This window comes from Lonchura striata, chromosome 2 (genome assembly GCF_050655825.1).
Source record: "Lonchura striata isolate lonStrDom1 chromosome 2, ASM5065582v1, whole genome shotgun sequence".
In the NCBI taxonomy this organism is placed as follows: Eukaryota; Metazoa; Chordata; class Aves; order Passeriformes; family Estrildidae; genus Lonchura; species Lonchura striata.
In genome coordinates, this window is record NC_140704.1 from 93010677 (window position 1) to 93029923 (window position 19247).

Sequence of the window (19247 nt, forward strand, 5' to 3'; positions counted from 1 at the left end):
CTGAAGGAAAACCATTTTTATCCTCACTTTGGCACAGATGCCATTCTTTTCATGGAGAAGAGCACGGGGAATCTCTTGGCAAGTAAATTCTGAGGCTGTTGCACCTCCTAAGATTTCTCTCATTTCTATAAATCTCGCAGAACAAGGAGGTTTTTTTTCTGAAAGGGGATTTATCACTGCTATCTCTTAACTACCTGTAAACAGTGTGTACTTTAAATATTTTATAGTTACATGGAGAAATTAGGGCTCAGAGCACTATGGTTTTATGCAACATATCTGTCAAATGGCTGTTATACCTTTAGTTTCATAATATGTTTTACCTAGAAGTATGATTATCAGGACACATTTTAATTGATAACTCCTTTATACCAGGAACAAAAAGTGAATACCTAAATTTAAAAAAATTCCTCATGAGTCTTCACATGTTGGTCCCTTGTTTGTTTTTGGGTCATGGAAACCTTTAGTAATGCATGAGAGTAATATGATTTAATGACAGGAACAAAGAACTAGGTCTCTGTTTTCCAAAGTTGCAGCAGATGTAGAGAGAAATTATAAACAATTTTCCAAACCTAGTGTATAAATTCTTAGCAGTGACATCTTGATCTTGGATGAAAAACACAGCATATAGATACTAAACAGAGCAGTTCAGTCTAACCAGATGCAGGGTCATCCATTAGGAATACTTTATCTGATTAGTATTGTTAATGGAAGGGCTTATCCGGCCATTCCGTAAAAGCAGATCTGCTGTAGATCATGATTTCTTGTCAATACAATCATCAAGGCTATCATGGTTGTGACAGCACAGTATTAACCTACTAGAGAGAACTGTGCAGAATATACCAAGCAGTCAGAGAAACAGAGACCCTTCCATTGATTTCTCTTCCATGCATAGCATTGCCCCCTGCACTGTCCCTTTTCTGTCATTCCACTTGGCAAGACAGATTACTTTCAGCATCTTTCTTTACTCCACTTCTTATATATTCAGTGGCTTTATTGTGATAATTTATAGCAGGTTTGATTTTTGTATTCATCATGGCCTTGATAAATGGAAAGGTAGTACAGAAAGGGCGTATTTCTGGAACTGATGGAAATAATACCATAGTAACACTGTAGATTATTCTAAAACATGCAAATTAGGAAGCAAACCAAAAACTCATTCTTCTACCTAAAAAAAAATAATCTTGAGATTGGGATATTCTACATTAGCTTTGAAGATTACTATCTAATATTTTAATTTTTTTTAACACACTTCTGTTTGTTGAAGTATTTCTGACAATAATCACAGTATTTAATGATCTGTCTTCATTATAAATAGTGGATATTGACATCTGTCTTCATTATAAAATTTATGTTTATATGTTAACAATTAAGCATAATTTTAATCAAATAGAATTGATATAGACATCAGTTCAATAGGTTATATTTTATTTGAAGTTGTCTATAGTAGTTTGAAGCCACACTTCAGTTAAAATATAGTGGATTTCTTGTTTATTTTTAATAACCTGGGGAAAAGAAATATTCTCTTTGGACGTAAGATATAGGTTTTTAAACAAAACAGATTTTCCTTAAATGTCTAGCTCTGAGGAGAAAAAATTTATTTTTAATGTATGCTGCTGATAGACTTAAAAAGCTTAAGAGTGTAAATTCCTTGGAAAATAATCCTAAACCAAGTGAGGCCTACTGTGACTGGCATGTGTGGTAACAAACACAAGAAGTAGCTGTGTTGTATCAGCTCTAAAACCACTCTTAGTGCTGATCATGATCCCAGTGCTGCACTGCCTTTGCAGCTCCCATATGAGATCCTGGCACCAGGAAGTCAGTTCTTTGTTGCCGTGGTTGTAGAGCTGCACCACTGGCTTGGAATAGCTGATCAAACCAAACTCATTCCTTCCCTGTTTTCAAGAATAAGATAAAGATTAGTAAAAACTTCAGAAATATTTTGAATTTTATATACCTCCTGCTAAGACAAGGTGATTTTCATTGACATTTCATTTTATTAGGGGATTTTATTTCTTTTCCTAAAAGTGTAACTGATCTTACCTACCTAATTTTAGGATTTTTTAATATCCTTTTAAGTTTCAAATACTTCCCCCACTATTTTTTTTTTCTTCTTCTGTTTCAGCCTTTACTGTATACACTTTTCATTCCTTTATTCTTGTCTTCGAACTGTGCTTGAATTTCTTAGATTCTTTGTCCTTTTCTTTATTTTCATATCCTTCTTATCTTTGCCTTTCTGGTTTTTCCCTTCCATGTTTTCCTCCCCTAGACAGGATAAAAGACTTTTTGTCCCATGCAATTGGTGTGGCTGAATCTGTCCCTTCCTGTTCACCTGCCTGCCTCTTTCACTGCTTAGGTAGGGGCAGGGAGTGAAACGTGAAGGATCTGAAGAAGGGTCTGTCATAACCACAAGAAGATAACAATAATCCTGAATGTACTGAGAGCTGTAAAAACTAGCAAAAATACCGCACCAAAAAAGAACTCACCAAAAAGATAGTAAAGCCTTCAGTGAAAGGCTAGACTGCAAGAGGTTAAAAAATGGAAATGGAGGGTTTGAAACAGTATTTGTAAAAATGCTTGTGGGGAGTGGGATATCTGGACAGTTTCCATAATTTTTAATGAGGCAGAAGAACAGGTGAGTTCAGAATGAAAAAAGTGGAAGAGAGGCATGATCTTGAACTGTATGCACAGGGGCAAAGGAATGCGAGAGTAAATTTCTAATTGGCAAAAAGACATCAGGGTTCATGACCTGAAAATCAGTGAGACTTGTTATGACAGAGAGGAGGGGCTGGTGCTCTGTTTTGGCTGAGATCAGAAGATGGAAAAGGCTGGGGAAGGCAAGGCTCTGGGGACACTTAGGCCTTCCAGTACCTAAAGGGACTGCAAGTGAGCTGGAGAGGGACTTCTCACAAGAGTCTGTAGTGATACTGAAGGAGAGAGGGTGGTGATGAACTGGAATGGGTTACCCAGAGAAGTTATGGATGCCTCATCCCAGGCTGGACAGTGCTTTGAGAAACCTATTCTAGTTTTGTTCTAGTTCATGGAAGGCATCTCAGCCCATAGAAGGGGGATTGAAACTACATGATCTTTGAGGTGTCTTTCATCCAAACTGTGTGCTAATTCTATGAATGAACAAAGATGATCAGGCATAGCAGATAGAAACCAACAAGAAGTTAACAGAAAAAAGCAAAGGGAAAAGAGCAATTGGATCTATTGTAAGGAAAGAATAAAGCAAGCAGATGCTCTGAGGCAGTAAGGGCTGTTTGTGGTGAGAGCCCTAGGAGACTAGCAGATGGACCGGGGTTTTCAAAAAAAGCAGCAAACAAAATACCCCAAAAGCCAAACTCCAACAAAATAAAACAAAAACAAAACCCATTAATGATATTGGGGGAATTCGTGGACTTAATCTACCTTCAGGAAGAAAAACTCATAAACAGCTAGGATATCATAGTCAAATGGATAAAATGTGAATAGTTGTAAAGTGCATGGGTAGACAGATGCAGCAAACTAAAATGTAGCTGGCACTGAAATTTTAGCTTGGCACAGTTCTTCATGTTATCAGAGTGAATGCCTTGCTAGAGCCTTAAAACTGAAGAGTGGCAAACCTGAGTTTCTGTGCTGCAGAAGATACGCAGAATGAGCCTCAACTCATGCAAAATGCCTTTTATATCTAGTACCTCTCATCTCTTGTATCCTTTGTGTCTTTTCTGCATTTAGTTTCATATCTGAACACTAGAAACCAGAGTTCCCAAGTGCATTCTCTGAAAATCTATCCCTGAGGTGAGAATTTTACACACTTACCACAGTATCTCCTTGGATTTGGAGTTACTCAAGATCTAATCAATGAAACACACTGAACTTCCAAGTCCTCTGTTTATAATCAAATCAGGAAATATCAACTCAGAGCTGGTGTGCTTTTGATGACTATGCTCTGAATTTGCACTAGTGTCCTTCAGAACAGAATCCAGCCAGAATCCACTTGGTCTGCATGAATGTAGGAAGCTTAAGAGTTTTTCTCAGTGAATTAATTATCTATTCCTTGATAGACACGCCGAGATACCAATTTCTTTCAGGTCTATTTTGTAAACTTAAAGGACTGAAAGTGACACAGCAGTCATCCATGCTGAATTATATACAGAGTACAGCACAACAGCAAGTAACACCAATGCATCCTCTGATGTGTGCTTAAACATCCTGATGCCATATTTGACTTAAAAGCAATTGTTATCCTAAATACTGTTACTGGGAATGATAACTGCACTTCCCCTCCCTATCCAGCATCTTCACTGCACAAGCCACTGAATGGAATATGCTCTAAGTGGCCATATTTTATATTAAAATTTGATTAAATCCATTCTGTAGGCCACTCCAATGTGAATCATAATTATATTATTCTGTCAGTAACTGAGGTAATATGATAAGAAGAATGTCACATTCTCTGGACTGCTTTTAATGGAGTATATATTATAGCTCTGTGCTTCACCTATTCAGCAATCCTCACTTAAGAAAGAAATTTGATACTAAATGGCAGCTTAAAGCTGTAATACTTGGTGGGTCACACTCTTCCAGCTCATGCATTAGCATCATTGGGAGTAATGGAAATTGTGCAAGATGAAAGTCTAGTAAAGGATTTGAAAATAAGTGAGGGTGGTGATAAAGCTTCCTCATATTATTAAACATTTTTCATACACACTTCTCATTATTGCACGGCAAGTGGGGGCACTTTACTCTCTTGGTTGACTTCCTCTCTGACTTATTTTCAGCTGACCTCCCTCAGTAAATGAGAATGGACATGGCTTTCTGTGGCAGTTTGTCTTACTGCAGCAGAGCTGGCAATAACATTTCATAGCCCTCCCTTGGAGAGTTCAGCTCCGCACATACCGACATTCTTGTGTGGCTCTGTGTTTTCAGCCATCTAACACAGTTTTGATTTTAATGAATGTCCTTAAAAGAATGAAAGGGGAAAGATCTTGGTGAGAAACTAGAGATCTGAGAACAAGATAAGCAGTTAGCACCTGTTTGTCAGGTTAAAGAATATAGTTTCCAAGTAGGAATTCTGTGTTGTGGCTTCATCCAGCTGCGGGTTACAGCAATTTGTTTCAAAATAATGATTTGCAGTTCGTTATCTGATGCCAAATGGCCTGAAAATCAAATCTACAGTTGTGGGTTCCTACATGTACAACATAGAGTTGTAGGAAAACAGAGCTTAAAAAAAAGAACTCCTTGGAAAAATGTATTGAATTTAGTGAGTGAGCTGCTTAGATGAGCAGTAGGGTTATTGCAGATGCCAGATTTAGAGTTTCTTTGACTATGCTGCTGTTTCTGGGAGGTCATTTTGTCTTGGTCCTCTCCACACTGTTGTTCTCTTTTCCTTGAGCTCTTTCAACAATAATACTGTTGTACAAGCATTCTCAGACAAACTTTCAAGAACAAAGGGTTTGTGCTTTGTATCCAAAGAAGACTTGCTCAAGTCCATTGCAATTAGGCTGTGATGGGCAAGGCACTGGAAGTAACAAAGGATGTTAGTGGGGCTCTTCCCAACTGAAGAAATCAATTTTCTGTGTATTACCAGTCAATGTACATGGCTTCTCCCAGGTTTGGGAGCTCTGTGTGCAAGAATTAACAGCTATGCTCTGAGCTCTGATGGAGAATGTAGTATGTTACTGTTGGTTTGTGTTTTCATATCTGTGCCAAACAAGCTAAAGCTGCCAGAAAAAAAAATTAGTGACCTTGTCCTGCTAAGCCTTGAAATGGCATTGGAGCAGCAGCTGACTCTGGCCAAGTTCTCTTGTAAAAACACCCTCAGCAACATTGCAACATGTGAATAAACAGTAAGTGTTGTTCTAATAACAACACAAAGGTTGAATATAAAAATTAATAAAATCAAGGATAAAAACTGCTGACGTGAAGCCCGGTTCTCAATCACAGAAGTCAAGGGACTTTCAGCATGTTCAAAAACAAGCAGCTTGTCAGGCTGACCGTGATTTGTATTTTTCCTGGTCCCACTTGTATTTGCTCTCAACGCAGTCTTACAGTAATCTGTGTTTACAATGTGATCAGACATTGGTAGCTCTACTAGATGTGGGTCTTCTTTCACTGATATTGGAAGTGCAAATTTTTAGTTGTAGGGAGATTTATTTTCACCTCAGCAGTAGGATCACCTTTTGCAAAATGGAATTGTCTCGTGCTAGCTGGTGCTTCTTGTGGCTGTGTCTCTTCTTGTTGGGCTGGGTTCTGAATGTTGGATGTCATTGAATTCATTAATACATGGAAATGATTCATTTAAGGGAGGCTTCTTTCCCCTCTGTACATGCTTGCTAATTAGCAGATGAATTTTGATGTTCTAATTGATCTGCTGCAGAGAGACAGCTGTGTGCCCCAGCTGTCTCCCGCTCCGGTGGGCCTCCTCTGCAGTAGCGAGGCAGCAGCCCTGCTCCTGACAAATTGATTTAACTGGAGTGCCGTGCCTTGGGGGAGCTGTGCACCACGCTGTCGCTGCAGATGATTGCAGCCTTTGCGGATGGCAAACACTGGAGCGCTGTAATTGCCCAACAATGTCCTTTCCATTGCCTTGCTGAAATTCAATTTTTCATGCCTCACCAAGTTTTCCAGTCTCCCTTCCTGCCCCTAGTGTGGAAATACTGTATTCTGCTTGACTGCCATTTTAGGTAAAAATTCAGATGCTTGACAACAGGGCTTAAATTGCACTTAATATGCTAATACTATGTAATGTAATGTGCTCAGTCACATATCAGAGTATTTGCATTTAATTAATAGGAAATTGTTCTCTAATGACATTGTATTTAGCAGGTAGTAATTGCTAGGAACCTTTTACACTAATCTTAGTGCATCGGTGTTCTTCCCAATGCTGTACGGCTTGTATAGGAATGATGGTTGTGGTGCCCTTTAAACAATTGCTCTTTCAATTTTAAGTATAGATTTTTAAGTCCACTTACACCCCATTTTGTCAAATCTGGTAAATACTTTTCATGTAACAGGTGCCTCTCCACACAAATGACAACTGTGGCCCCAGAAAGTACAGCTATCTAATACATCTTTTATATATGGATTCTCTCTCATGAATGGATTTCCAAGCTGTGCACAGCATCATCTACCCTTTCTGGAAGCCATTGATTTGGCCTGAATATGCCTCTGGGGGAAAAAAAGAAACAGCACCACAAAAAGTGCAGTAATTAATTGTAATTAGAGCCACACCACTACCTTTATGCATATCTGATAGATAACCAAGCACATCCAGAACATTTATGGCTGTGCAGCTTTATAGACTACCAGTAGGTAGCAGCTGCTCTGGATATTCACATGTTTTGTATGGAGGAGGACACAGAGATTTCCTCAGAAATTACTGTCGATTGTGTTTGCAGAAATGTAATGTCATTACTTATTATTATTGATATTATTTTTTCTTTAGTATGTAGGTGTGTGCAAGTGACAGGGAATCAGCAGAAAGGAAAAAAGATAGGGGTTTATACCATTGCCTGTTAAGGTAAAACCAGCATATATATGTATGCAGGTGTTAAGCCATAAGGCTGCTAAAGATTTTGTCAAACTGACCATATGTTCAGACATAAGTGACAGCCACTAAAAGTTTTGAGGAAAGTACTTTTCTGAATTGCACTGAGCTATAATCCCAAAGAGCAGCAGAAAGCACATTGTAGGGGAGAAGTCAGGATTTCATCCATCTCATATGCCGCTGTTCTCCATCCCTGCACATACAAACAGAACAGTATGGGTTAAGCTTAAGCAAGTATTATTTAGGTAAATGTATATTCCTTGATGGGAGACAGACAGTTTTCTTAATTGGCAGTGCTTTTCTCAAATTTCCCTATCTTCAGGATAAATACCTCTCTCTCCTAAGGTCAGCCCCTGTACCACATGTTGCCATTATTTTCATCCTTCAGTAGCCCTTCTTGTTTTATTTGTTGTATTTCCAATGAGATATAATGTAAGTAATTAGGCATTTTTCCCTCAGAGAATGACAGAAGCATATCTTGCATAATGAGTAAGATGTTTTGTGGCTAAAAATAGTGCTATTGGTCATTTTATTTCATTTTATAGCAGCAGCTGAAGATTTACTGAGTACTGCTTGGTAATGCTACATGAAATTCATGGACTGAGGAAGCAACCTGAACTCTTAATCTTTGGCAGTATTTAAAAAAGTGATGCCCAGTGGACCATCACCAGTAGAACTGGATTATGCTGAGCTCATTTATAAGCTTTAATGGGTAGAAGGATATTCTTAGGAATGCAGTTTACATCCCAGTACTGTGTGTTGTAGCTCCAAGGAGTGTAAAAGAAGGTGTGTATTCTCCTGACATGCCTGGGATCTCTAAAATCTGAATTTATCCTTGGACACTTCTGTGTTTATGGCTGTGCTTGCAGATGGCTGCAAGTCGCAGTTGCTGCCTCACTGGAGTGGGAATGGTATGGATGCTGTACCAGCTCACCTTTGTCCAGCCATCTTGTGCAGGGCATTACTCTGCCAGCCTGCTTGTGGCTTCTACCAGTGCTGCAACTAGGGCTGGTAACAGAAAGCAGGAGGCCACAGTAGGGGGACACATCAAAAGGTCCTGTATCCTCTCTGAATGCAAAGTTGCATTGTGAGGCAGTTTTATCCCAGAAAGGCCTGAATGAGTAAGGCAGAGAGGTACCCTTTGGCACATTGCTCAGGATAAAAGTTCTTATGCTCTGACCACATCTGGCTGTATGAGTACCATGTGCACATCAGTCACATACACTGACTTGAGGTTGTTGTAGTACAGGGTATTATTTGTTGCAGGAAGTACGCAGGTCTTAAGGTCTCCCTGGATGGTCAGATGTTTGTCCTGCTGTATGTACAACTCTTTTTCACTGCCTTACATCAGAGGGGAAAACATCCTAATAATTGTGTTTTGTTGTTAATACAGTGTGCATATGCCCCTCCACAGCCCATATTGTAGATTCTGTCATTGGGAAAAGCCAGTCCTTCCCATAGGAGGAAAAGCCAGCAGCTACCTCTGGCTGATGTTAAACCTCTATTTGCTTTAGTACACACTAACAAGGCAGGCTTCAGAGGAGCACTGGAAATTGGAAAATGTGAGGGGTTTACTGCTTTAAGGATTAATTTTCTGGAATGGGATTTTTTTTTTCCCAACAGCCAAGATGGTTTATATTGAACATTTTAGCCTGTCACGTCACTACAAGGTGGTACTTAGCTACCAACAGGGTCCTGGAGATTGCCCATCCTCTCATACATCTCCATCATAATGTTTGGTTGTTGTGTATCAGAGATGTGTTTATTCTGGCATATGTTGAAAAGTACTGTTTTGTGCTGCCATTATTTAGTTTTGTTTCATAAGAAGTGAACAAAATAGTAAAGGTACGCCTGCAGTAAAGCTTCCACAGTGTATTATCACAGCTAAGGCATTAAGGAACTGCCACTTGAAGCAGGCAAATGAGTACAGACACGAAAGAAAATGCAGTACTTAGCTCTTTTATTTTGACCAGTGTAATGTAATTACTTATACTAATCTTCTATTATATTTCCTTGACTAGCAGAGACAGGGACCTAATTGTGTCTCTAGCTGTTGCTACTGCAAAGTACCTTCTAAATCATATTAACATCCATACTAGATCTTCCTACTGGTTTTGACGTGTAGATCACAATATCCTGTTAAATTACTCAGCAAGAGTGGCTGGCTTGTGGTGTATCCAAGCCACAGCATAGCAGTGTATCTAGTGTGACTGATTTGGTGGAAGTAGAAGAGGCACTGACCCCTTTTCGCTGGGAAAGCACTTGACCTTCCTTTTTCAAGGGTTTATGTGTTCTGTGCAGCATTCTAATCTAGCTGGTACTTCAATCCCAAGATGCCAGAAATAGTCAGAAATTAATTATTCTACTTCTGGCTGTTCAAGAAACTATGCTCCCTTTTCTTTGGAGTTGATCTAGCTGTAGTGATGAACGCGTTCTGCACAACCAGGCTGGATTATTGCAACTCACTGAAGCCGAAGATAAAAGCTCCATAGAAACTTCAGCTACCGCGGAGCACAGCAGCCTAGCTCATTAGTAGGTGCAGCACTGTGAGCACACAGTGCTGGTGCTGTGCATTGTCAGCTGGCATCCCAGTTATTTCAGCAGCCAGCTGTGGGCTCATTCAGCACATAAGGTCACAAAAAGACTGGTATGGAATGCTGTGTGTCTACACATTGCCACTTTGCCTGAAGAAATTACATTGTTTGACTCTGCTGCATGCAAAAAAAGGGAAGTTCTGCCATTCAGCTCTGTCATGCCACCCTATCTTGTCAGTCTCAGAAATACAAGACTGGAGGGCAGAAAAGTTGGGAGAGCGACTCCTCCAGGCCTTTGGATGGGAGTATCAAGCCCTTCCAGCCCTTCTTCTTCATCTGGGATGGAAAGCCATGCTACAGGAGAAGAGGGGCTCATCTCTTCCCATCTGCCTTGAGGACCACCATGGTTCTTATGTTCCTTCTTCTAGAAGAGATCTCTAAAGGTCACCTAGTTCCGCTAGATGAATTATTTATGGCTACCTTATCTCTTCCAGAATTTCTTCCTTAAAAATCTGTTAATGAAGTCAATTGCATGCAGTAGTCTATTTCTCTGTTTTGTGATCCATTTAGTTGGAAGGTCTGCTCTCTTACCAATCATAATTACAACATTATTACTTTTTTCTTTTTTTTCCTTGGTTTTTGGGGTTTTTTTTCTTTAATTGCAAGTTAAATCAGTGATTTTTTTTTTTTGTCCAGATACAGAGAAAAACAGCATTTCCTCATTTATAAAAAAATTTTTCTCTTGGAAAGCTCTCATCTTTTACAAGGAAACCCCACATTTCAGTCTCCTTCCTGATCCTTAAGGAGCTCTCTTAAATATGTTGCTTTCTTATACATTCTCTCCAGTTTCTCCATACTTCCTGCAAGTGCAATGCACCAAAGCATCAAATGTGGCCTCCTCAGTGCTGAGCAGAGCACAGTAACTGCTTCCTGTTTCCTTCCGCTAAAATGTGACAGAATGAGAATTGTCCCTCCATCACCCCAAAGCCTTAAAATTTTGGTTCTTATGCAAGTCATAATTCACTGTCAGTTGCACATCGAAGGTTCTTTTGGGGTTTGGGGTTTTTGGGGTTTTCTTTTGTTTTCTAGTTGTAACCCATTGTGCATCTCATGTATTTTGTACCAAACGTGAAGGTGTCTGCACCTAAGGATGTCTGATTTCACTGTGAGCTTTTTGTTCTAATGAAAGTAGTCCTCTGAATTTTGATGTATTGTTAAGGTCAGAAAGGGATATCAATAATTTTTCATGAGGTATGGTGGTCTTAATGTGATTAATAACACAGTCATTACTGCATCTGGCATTAAAATTAGTGAGAAGAAAGATTGATTCTAGTGTTTTGGGCCATAGTACATGTTAGGGTAGAAACAAATGAGGATCAGCTGTTGTTTTCCGTATGAAGCCAAACTGTGGCAATGAGTCAGAAAGCCTGACAGAGTCCAAGTAAATTGTGTGGGTTTCCTGCTGAAATAACTGGCATGCCCTGCAACATATGACATGTCTTCCTCTGACCTAGGACACCTTGCTTTTAGCAGCATTCATCTCTGCAATTTATACAGACATTCATATTTCACTTTCTCCATTTAATCCTAATAACCAGCTTTTAGAAGAACATGACAGCATAACATATGGTTGGTAAAACTGCTCATAAACCATAATAACATGACCAAAAAAGCTTAGATAGATAGATAGATGCACTATGCTTATTGTGACATTCTCTGATTAAGAGGTATAGTTACTTATTACAGCCATTAGCTGGGTGACTTGGAAGCAGACTGAATCCATTATTTGAAAAACAGGTTGTAAGTCCAAATTTTAAACAACTGTGTACTTAATACATGTAAGAGATATAATTATGTTTGCAATTCTGTTCTTCAGTGTGCAGATGGTAATTTTGTTCATTTATGGTTTACACACTGATAATGTTTGCTGTAGAAATGGCCTTGGCAGGATTAAGTGTGTCTTAACAGTAAGTAGGCAGTCTGTAATACATGGTTATAATTTTGTTGATAAGGTTCTGGTGGGATGAAAACCAACCAGAAACATTAGTCTAAATAATTTCTTACTATAGACAGGCTTCCTCTGTCTGTGTGTGTATGCATATGTTTTTGCACCTTATTATTTATTTATATTGTGTGAAGAATTCTTTCTTTTTTTCCTTCTCATTTGGAAACTTTTTTGTTAGCTTAATTTTCAGTGTAGTCAGTATCTGCAAGTTTGTACCTTTAGGAATAAAATTTAGTTTCTACTCAAAGCAATTTGCAGTTTCCTATTAGTTTTTAGTGGTTGATGTATGTAATATACACTTATGAATGTGCATATGAGGGAGATATAAAAAATAAACTGTCTGTTAAAGATACCCTTTTGATTTCATATTTTCTAAAGAGTTATTCAACAGATGTTTGAGAACAATTAAAACAGCGTATTTTCAACAGCCACTCCACTTTTCCAGATTGAAAGGGGAACAAATAAATATGCAGATCAAATCTTTAAAATGCTTTTATGATATTGAGGTTAGATGTTAGATTATCATGGTACAGTACACCTCTATTTGTACAGTTCATTGTTCAGGTTTTCCACTTTTAGAATTGTGTAGCACTCTCACTTTATTTAAATTGATGTAAAAGGGGAAAAAAATAATAGTTACATAGCAAGCCCAAGATGCGTAATAAATAAGTAACATCTTCTATTGTTTCTTGTTGTTTAGCCAATACAAAGAATTTTGCAATGTACTAAGGAAAAAGGGCATAGTACAGCACACTGTATAAATGTACATTTAATATATTACATACTATATGAATTATATACAAGTGTACTTATAAAAAATAGATTGCATATTATAATTATCTATGCATGTTTATATGTTAAAAATTCTTTAAAATAACCACAAATTTTATGGCTAAAAAATAAAAAGTGGCATAGGATATATTCTCTTAGAATGGCCCAAATGGTATAAATTCTCAGAATAAATGTAAAAAATCTCAGTCTGGGCTTTGATATTATGTTCTAGCAACTCAAACAAGATTTTCCCGAAAGCACCATAGCTACCAGAGCCACATAAAGCAAATATGATTAAAAGATCTCATTTAGTATCACCAAGCCCTGACTGCTTTATGTTCTTTTATTATCCTCTACATCCCTAAGTTTGTGAGGCCATCACTGTGGGGGAAATGGGAGTGTTTCATCTCAGTTTGCCATGCTCATGGGAGGAATCACCCATGGTGCCCTTTATATCCTGTTAGGACCAAGATCCCAAAGGATCTTCCCTTTTACCTGTAACTTGTGGGCTGCGGGCTGGTGTGAACAGACCTTCCTCCATGTGAGGCTGCGAGTGGCACTTGAAGAAAACACACTCTGTAATAGCATTGCGCACAGATGTGTTCGGGAGCGCGTGTGCTGTGTTCCTGCCGCCAGCCTGCCACGGCAAGGATTTCATCTGTTCTGTAAAGAACTTAGTACAGCTGTTAGCAATGTAAATGTAAAAGGAATATTAAAAATCACTTATATTAACATGAGCAAATGTCTTCAGAACATAATCAAAACTAATTATTTCTGAGATTGAAATGGTTACTTTGATTTTAGAGGAATATGTTAATGTTCAGGGAACGTTGGGCCCTTTGGCTTTCGATTCCAGATGTGTTAACAAGTCCTTTATTAGGTATTATTAACATCAATTTATGACACGCTTTATAGATGAAACCATTTCACTTAGAATATGTTAGGGTATTTTTAAATTTTTTTATAAGACAGCATAGAGTCAACTATCTGTGAATAATATAAAAAAAAAAACCAAAAAGAAACCCCACCCTGTGAATCCTAAAATAGTCTAAATATTCTGAAAAATCCACTTTTTTTTTTTTTTTTTGTTTTTTTTGTTTGTTTGTTTGTTTGTTTTGTTTTTTTGTTTTTTTTTTTGTTTTTTAGAAAAGGTGTGTTAATCTGTAACTGGGGAAAAAAAAAATCACACTTTAAATACAGTGTAGTTAAACATTTGAATATGATCAATAGCACACAGCATGCATTTGTTTTCTTGTCTGTAAATAAACTTACATTTCATTGCCCCTTGTTGATCTAATTATTGATGTAAGGCTGTTGGTACTTCCTTAAATTGTTAGAGCTTTGGGCAAAAACTCCTAATAGAGTATTTTTTTCTTCCACTAAACAGCAAGATGTCTGTCCTGTCTTTGTCCCTAAAGAGTTACAGTGTTAAAAATACATCCCTAAATATATATTGCAAGTAATATTTTGTCTCCTTCCATCTTGGAGTCTTCTGAAATTCAACAAACCTACCTACCTGTCATGCAGGCCACCCTGCAAATAACCAGCTTTGGAAGGCATAAGCCACAACCATGCTTATTCATTTTTGCTCCTCTGAGTCACCTGCCTTCCCAATTTTAAATCCTAGATAATGCTTTATTTTTGCCCTCACTGTTGCCTTTTTTTGCAAGAGCAAAGCCATTTTTTCAGACTAGGTGTTCAGACATCTGACTCACTGGGACTTTGATTGCAGAGAAGGATGTGGCCTCAAAAAAACCCAAATAGGATGTTATAATCTGTTTTCAGGACTGTCAGAAGAGATATGGCTGATTTTGAATCAGTCAGCAAAAACTGGCTTTGACCATCTCTGAGGCCTTAAAATGTTTCTTGAGAAATACTGATTATTAAAAGACAAACTTCTTGAGGCAGGAAAAAAAACCCATATCTGAGTCTGGAGATTTCTATAGCATGTTTTTTCTATAATCATTAGCAACCATCTCCTGGACAGTAGTCTTGTTTGTATGGCAAAATAGGTGAAATCTTGGAAAGCGTGTCTCAGACACTTCCTCATTTATTAGCCACCAGCTCATAAGTGTCACTTTTTGTCCCTATTTACTTGTGAATAAAATTTTAAGTAGTCATGGAAAATTATCTGAATTGTGTGTTAGTGACCAGATGAGATCAATAACCTTATGTAAATAATGGATTATCAGGCCAAATAATACTGAGTGTAATACCTAGGAATGCAAGCTCTGCCACAAATGCTGTCCAATAAATAGGGCTTTGCAAGCAGAGTCATAGGAAGGAGTCCTACAAGGCACCTCAAAAGGGCATCCAGTGCAGCCCCTCTGTCAGAAGGGTCATCTTTCCTTAATCATATCCTGAAGGTCATCATGTTCCAGTTTGTTTGGAAAATTTGCTCCCTGTTGTGGTCTACAATTTGTTGTTGTCATGACAAGTGTGGGAGTTGCAATCAGGATTGCAGTCCTGTTTTTTTTGTACAACTGTGAGAATCTACTCTGCAGCTATAGCAGGAAGGAAGAGGGACAGACACCTGAATGCATCAGACCATGCTTGAAGTTACTGGAGAAGGAAGGGGAATGAGACTGGGATTTACTGCATCTTGTGACAGGAGAATACCTTTTCCCCCATTTCCCAAAGCTGGGCTGAGCAGTTGTCAGATGAGTGTTCATAACTTCATATACAATAACCAACATCTCAAGCTCTGCCTGCAGCCTAATGCAGACTTCCAATATTTGGTGTGCTTAGTCAGCATGTTGCTTTTCTCCATGTTGATAGAAAGGCAAATGATATCTGCCAGAGGTCGACTGTTGCTGGAGCTGGTGAAGCCATGGAGTGTGAGTAGCTAGGCTGGTATATCTGGAAGGAAAAGCTTTATCAGCTCAGGAGCATGGGGGATGAGGTTGTCTGGAGTAGTGATGTAATATGGTCATGTACTGGCAGGTGGATGGGGAAGAAGGAAGTAAATAAATCTAAAAGTACATAAATGCCCAGCACACATTGGCAGATGGGACGTGGCTTGTTTTCCCTCGGTTGGTAAGGGAGCGGAGGGCAGGGCACTGACCACTGTGTTACATGTGCTGTTCTTCAGGCTTTGTGGCACTGCCTTGGAGAGGTAGCAGCCTTCCTGCTTCCTAATGCACATTATCCATAGGTACTTGTAATTAACTCAAAGGGTTGTCCTCTCTGCACTGTGGTGGTGCCTAGAGGTGCTCTGTGGATCAGGACTCTGTAGTGCTTTGATGCTTAGGGGAGCCCTTTTGGCAGCTGCAGTCGCATGCAGATGGTGCAAGAGACTGTGATGCCTTCAGGGAACGCTGCTATCCAGCTTGCAGCACCTTGGGACAGCACCTGGTCTTCCCTGTGACCTTCTTGGTGCTGATTGTTCCTTGTTACGAGGCTCAACTGGATTTGTGTCACGCGAAGAGACAGAAAGTTAATTCATGATATCGGCAAATGCACTCGCTGAGTAAAGATGGACACAGGGTGTGTGACCAGTGGAGACAGGGAGGATTGTGAGACTGGAAAGGACTGGTACTGAGAGCCAGTCCTCCCATTGCTCTCGGAGTCAGACTCCTCAAGGCAAATGCACTGAATTGCTTCAGTCAGCTGTGCCCTGTACCACAGGCTGATTTCTGTTCAAGTGCATGATGTGTGAGTAACTAGCCACCATCTTTGGAGAAGATCTTGTGCATTCCCATGGAAAAGGCTGGAATCTGCAGTGCCCAGCTGAAGGAACAGTTAAGTGCCTTCCTTTGATGTGGATTACATCACCTCAGCATTGAGGGAGGATTATTGTTGCTCCCCAGCTCCAAGGCTTTGTACTACCAGATGCTCCAAGTAGCCTCATAGTAGATTCCTGGTTTCTGTCTTTTAGGTGGGCAGTGCACACCTAATGGAAAAAATTATACTGGAAAGAAACAGTATGGAGATAAATGTATATTAATTTAAACAGAGTAGAACTGCTTAGTTGTTGACTTTCCGCTTTTATTGGGATTTTGAACACTTTCTTTTTCCTGAAAATAGAATTTTGTACAAGTAATTTCTAGCTTTTCTTTTCCTACTAAGGTTTTTTTTGGTCTTAGTTCTGCCTTCTCAGATGTTTTCTGATGTCCTTTCATCTTGGTGGTTGCCATACACTTGCCTGTGAATTAGAATATATTAAAAAATTATATGGACATGCTGTCTTTAGTATGTAAGAGGTCTTTATCCCCTGCAGAAGCTAAGTGACCTGTGATATTTAATACATTTCTTTCAAAGGCTCCAGGGGAGAACAGTCTATCAGTTTATAAAATAGATAAATGAATTCACTTGACAAAGATCAAGCAAAAAGTCTGTGGGAGAGGGGACATGAAGCAAGGTTTCTTATAAGCCTGTTTTGGTAATGTGTGTCCTAGACCATCCACTGTCTCTGATGAAGGCAGTTAGAAGCATTCAAGAGGATGTTTAATTTTGGCAACTGTAAAGGTCATTTCTTGGAAGCTGGTATTATCTGTGTCAATTATTTCTTCTTATATTTGCTTTTGATCACAATTCCTTCTTTTTTGGGGTTCCTGCTTTGAGGGGGAGTTAATTTCATTAATTTCATAATATGAAATGGTAGTGCTTCATCCAAAGAAAGGATGAATTCTGGTACTAAGGTCTGTAGTGTCATTCATAACAAAAATAGCATCAGGTCCCCAGTTAATGTTGATCACAGGGAAGCTTCAGAATTGCATTTGAACTAGATCCTCATCCTTACCTTTGCAACAAGCTGTAATTGCAAAATACTTATTTTTCAATACAAATGTGATGTGCTTGTGTCTGTTCAGACCTGTAAAACACTGGTGGTTGTCTCAGAGGCATCACCCAAGGACCTGCCAGCCCAGCAAGTGCACACTTGGTAGGTTTTGCACTCCTTTTGCTTGGTTCAGTGAATCCAAGGTGAATCAGGAGAGTTCTGAGGTTTTAGTGCATTGTTACACACTGGCTGCAGCACCTTATGGGGGAGAAAAATAAATACAGTAAAAATAAAAAGGCCCCAGCAAGGGTTAATGTACTGGAACAACTGAAATGATCATTGTTGATAAATACTTTATGTAATTAGTATAATACTTTCTTCTGTTAATGAGCTGAAGCTGGGGTGGGGTGCAGCTGCTTGGGGACAGGGAGCACTGAGGGGGGATTTGATGCCATTTGACAGTGCATTCAGCCTCTAATAATCTACTAGGCCATTTTTAATTCACAATAGTTTTTCAGAATATTTTATGAAGTCATTTTTTCTGGTTATTGAAAGTGTTCCTGATGTTTTAATTCCCACCCTAGTGGAACAGAAAGTGAATAAATAAGGAAATGAATGGACATGTATGAAATTATGATCTTAAACTTAACAAGCCTGTTTGTTTTTTCAAGCTGCTGAATAAATCCTCTGTGATTTGTGCTGCAGAGGTCAATGTTCTGCAGTAGGAAATGACTGGTTACATGTCAGTATTCTCCAAGAGTTCATCTCAATTACTGGATTTGTCAAACATGACAAGCCTGAATGACTCTGTGGTGAAAATAGCACACAGTTTGACTATTAAAGTAATTGGAGCATTGACATTTAACCAAACTGAAAGAGAATTGCAGTAATAAGTCTGAAGAGCACTACCACAAGCGAAGCAGAGACCAGTATTTTTATAAAATAAACTATTTTATATTTTACTGGTTTAACTGGTGCTTTTTGTGTGTTTTGATTAAGGTATCTTTCAGTATCTTTTTAATTTAAATCATAAGATTAAAAGGAAATGGTACTTTTTTTGGAAGTACTAAGATTTGTATAATTGGAAACTCCATTGATTTGATGCACACCCTAGTTCAATTTTAATATTGTTATGAATAATTCATGTATATATTTTTAATGTCCTCATAAAGTATACACATTATAAAGTTAAAAAAATATATATACATGTTTGTGGAGATCATAATGTGACGATTATCACAGAATTAGGTTATACGTGTGTCTATTACTTGATCTCCACTTGCTCCTCTACCTTGCTAAAGACCTATCTCTGGGCTTTCAAGCCTGAGATGTGGGTATTAAAACTCATTGTTTTAGTAAATGCAAAAGAGCTTTTCTAAAATAATTTGAAATTCATTTACTATTCTCCATCTGCAGTGAGATTTTAATTCTTTTTAAGATATTATTTCTGATGGTAAATTCTACATACATCAACTTTTTCAATATAAAGGATTTTGAGAACAATACAACTGTCAGTCACTGTGGCTAATTTGGATTTATACTTGTGGATCAGATGAGATTTTACAGTCACCAAAATTGTGTTTCAGACAATGGCTTAAACGACAGCCTCTTCCAGTGTCTGGAGTAGGGACTGAAGTAATGATGATTTATGACAGTAGTCTGAGGGGGCTCATCTTCAGGTGAGTTACC

The 19247-nt window shown here is 38.6% G+C and overlaps 1 protein-coding gene across 31 annotated transcripts in view; it reads left to right on the forward strand.

Moving 5' to 3' along the window:
* LOC110469722 (poly(rC)-binding protein 3) overlaps nt 1-19247 on the forward strand; it is a 497474-nt gene that overhangs the window by 380751 nt on the left and 97476 nt on the right. For 4 of the 31 annotated variants that reach the window (XM_085573677.1, XM_085573675.1, XM_085573692.1 and 1 more), the window contains one exon: nt 19145-19237. The exons of 26 other annotated variants lie outside the window; for them this stretch is intronic. The gene's annotated coding sequence lies outside the window, so the exon portion shown is untranslated. Of the gene's footprint in view, nt 1-13932; nt 16579-19144; nt 19238-19247 lie in introns of those variants that run through there. One more of the 31 variants, XM_085573678.1, reaches the window with a different exon arrangement.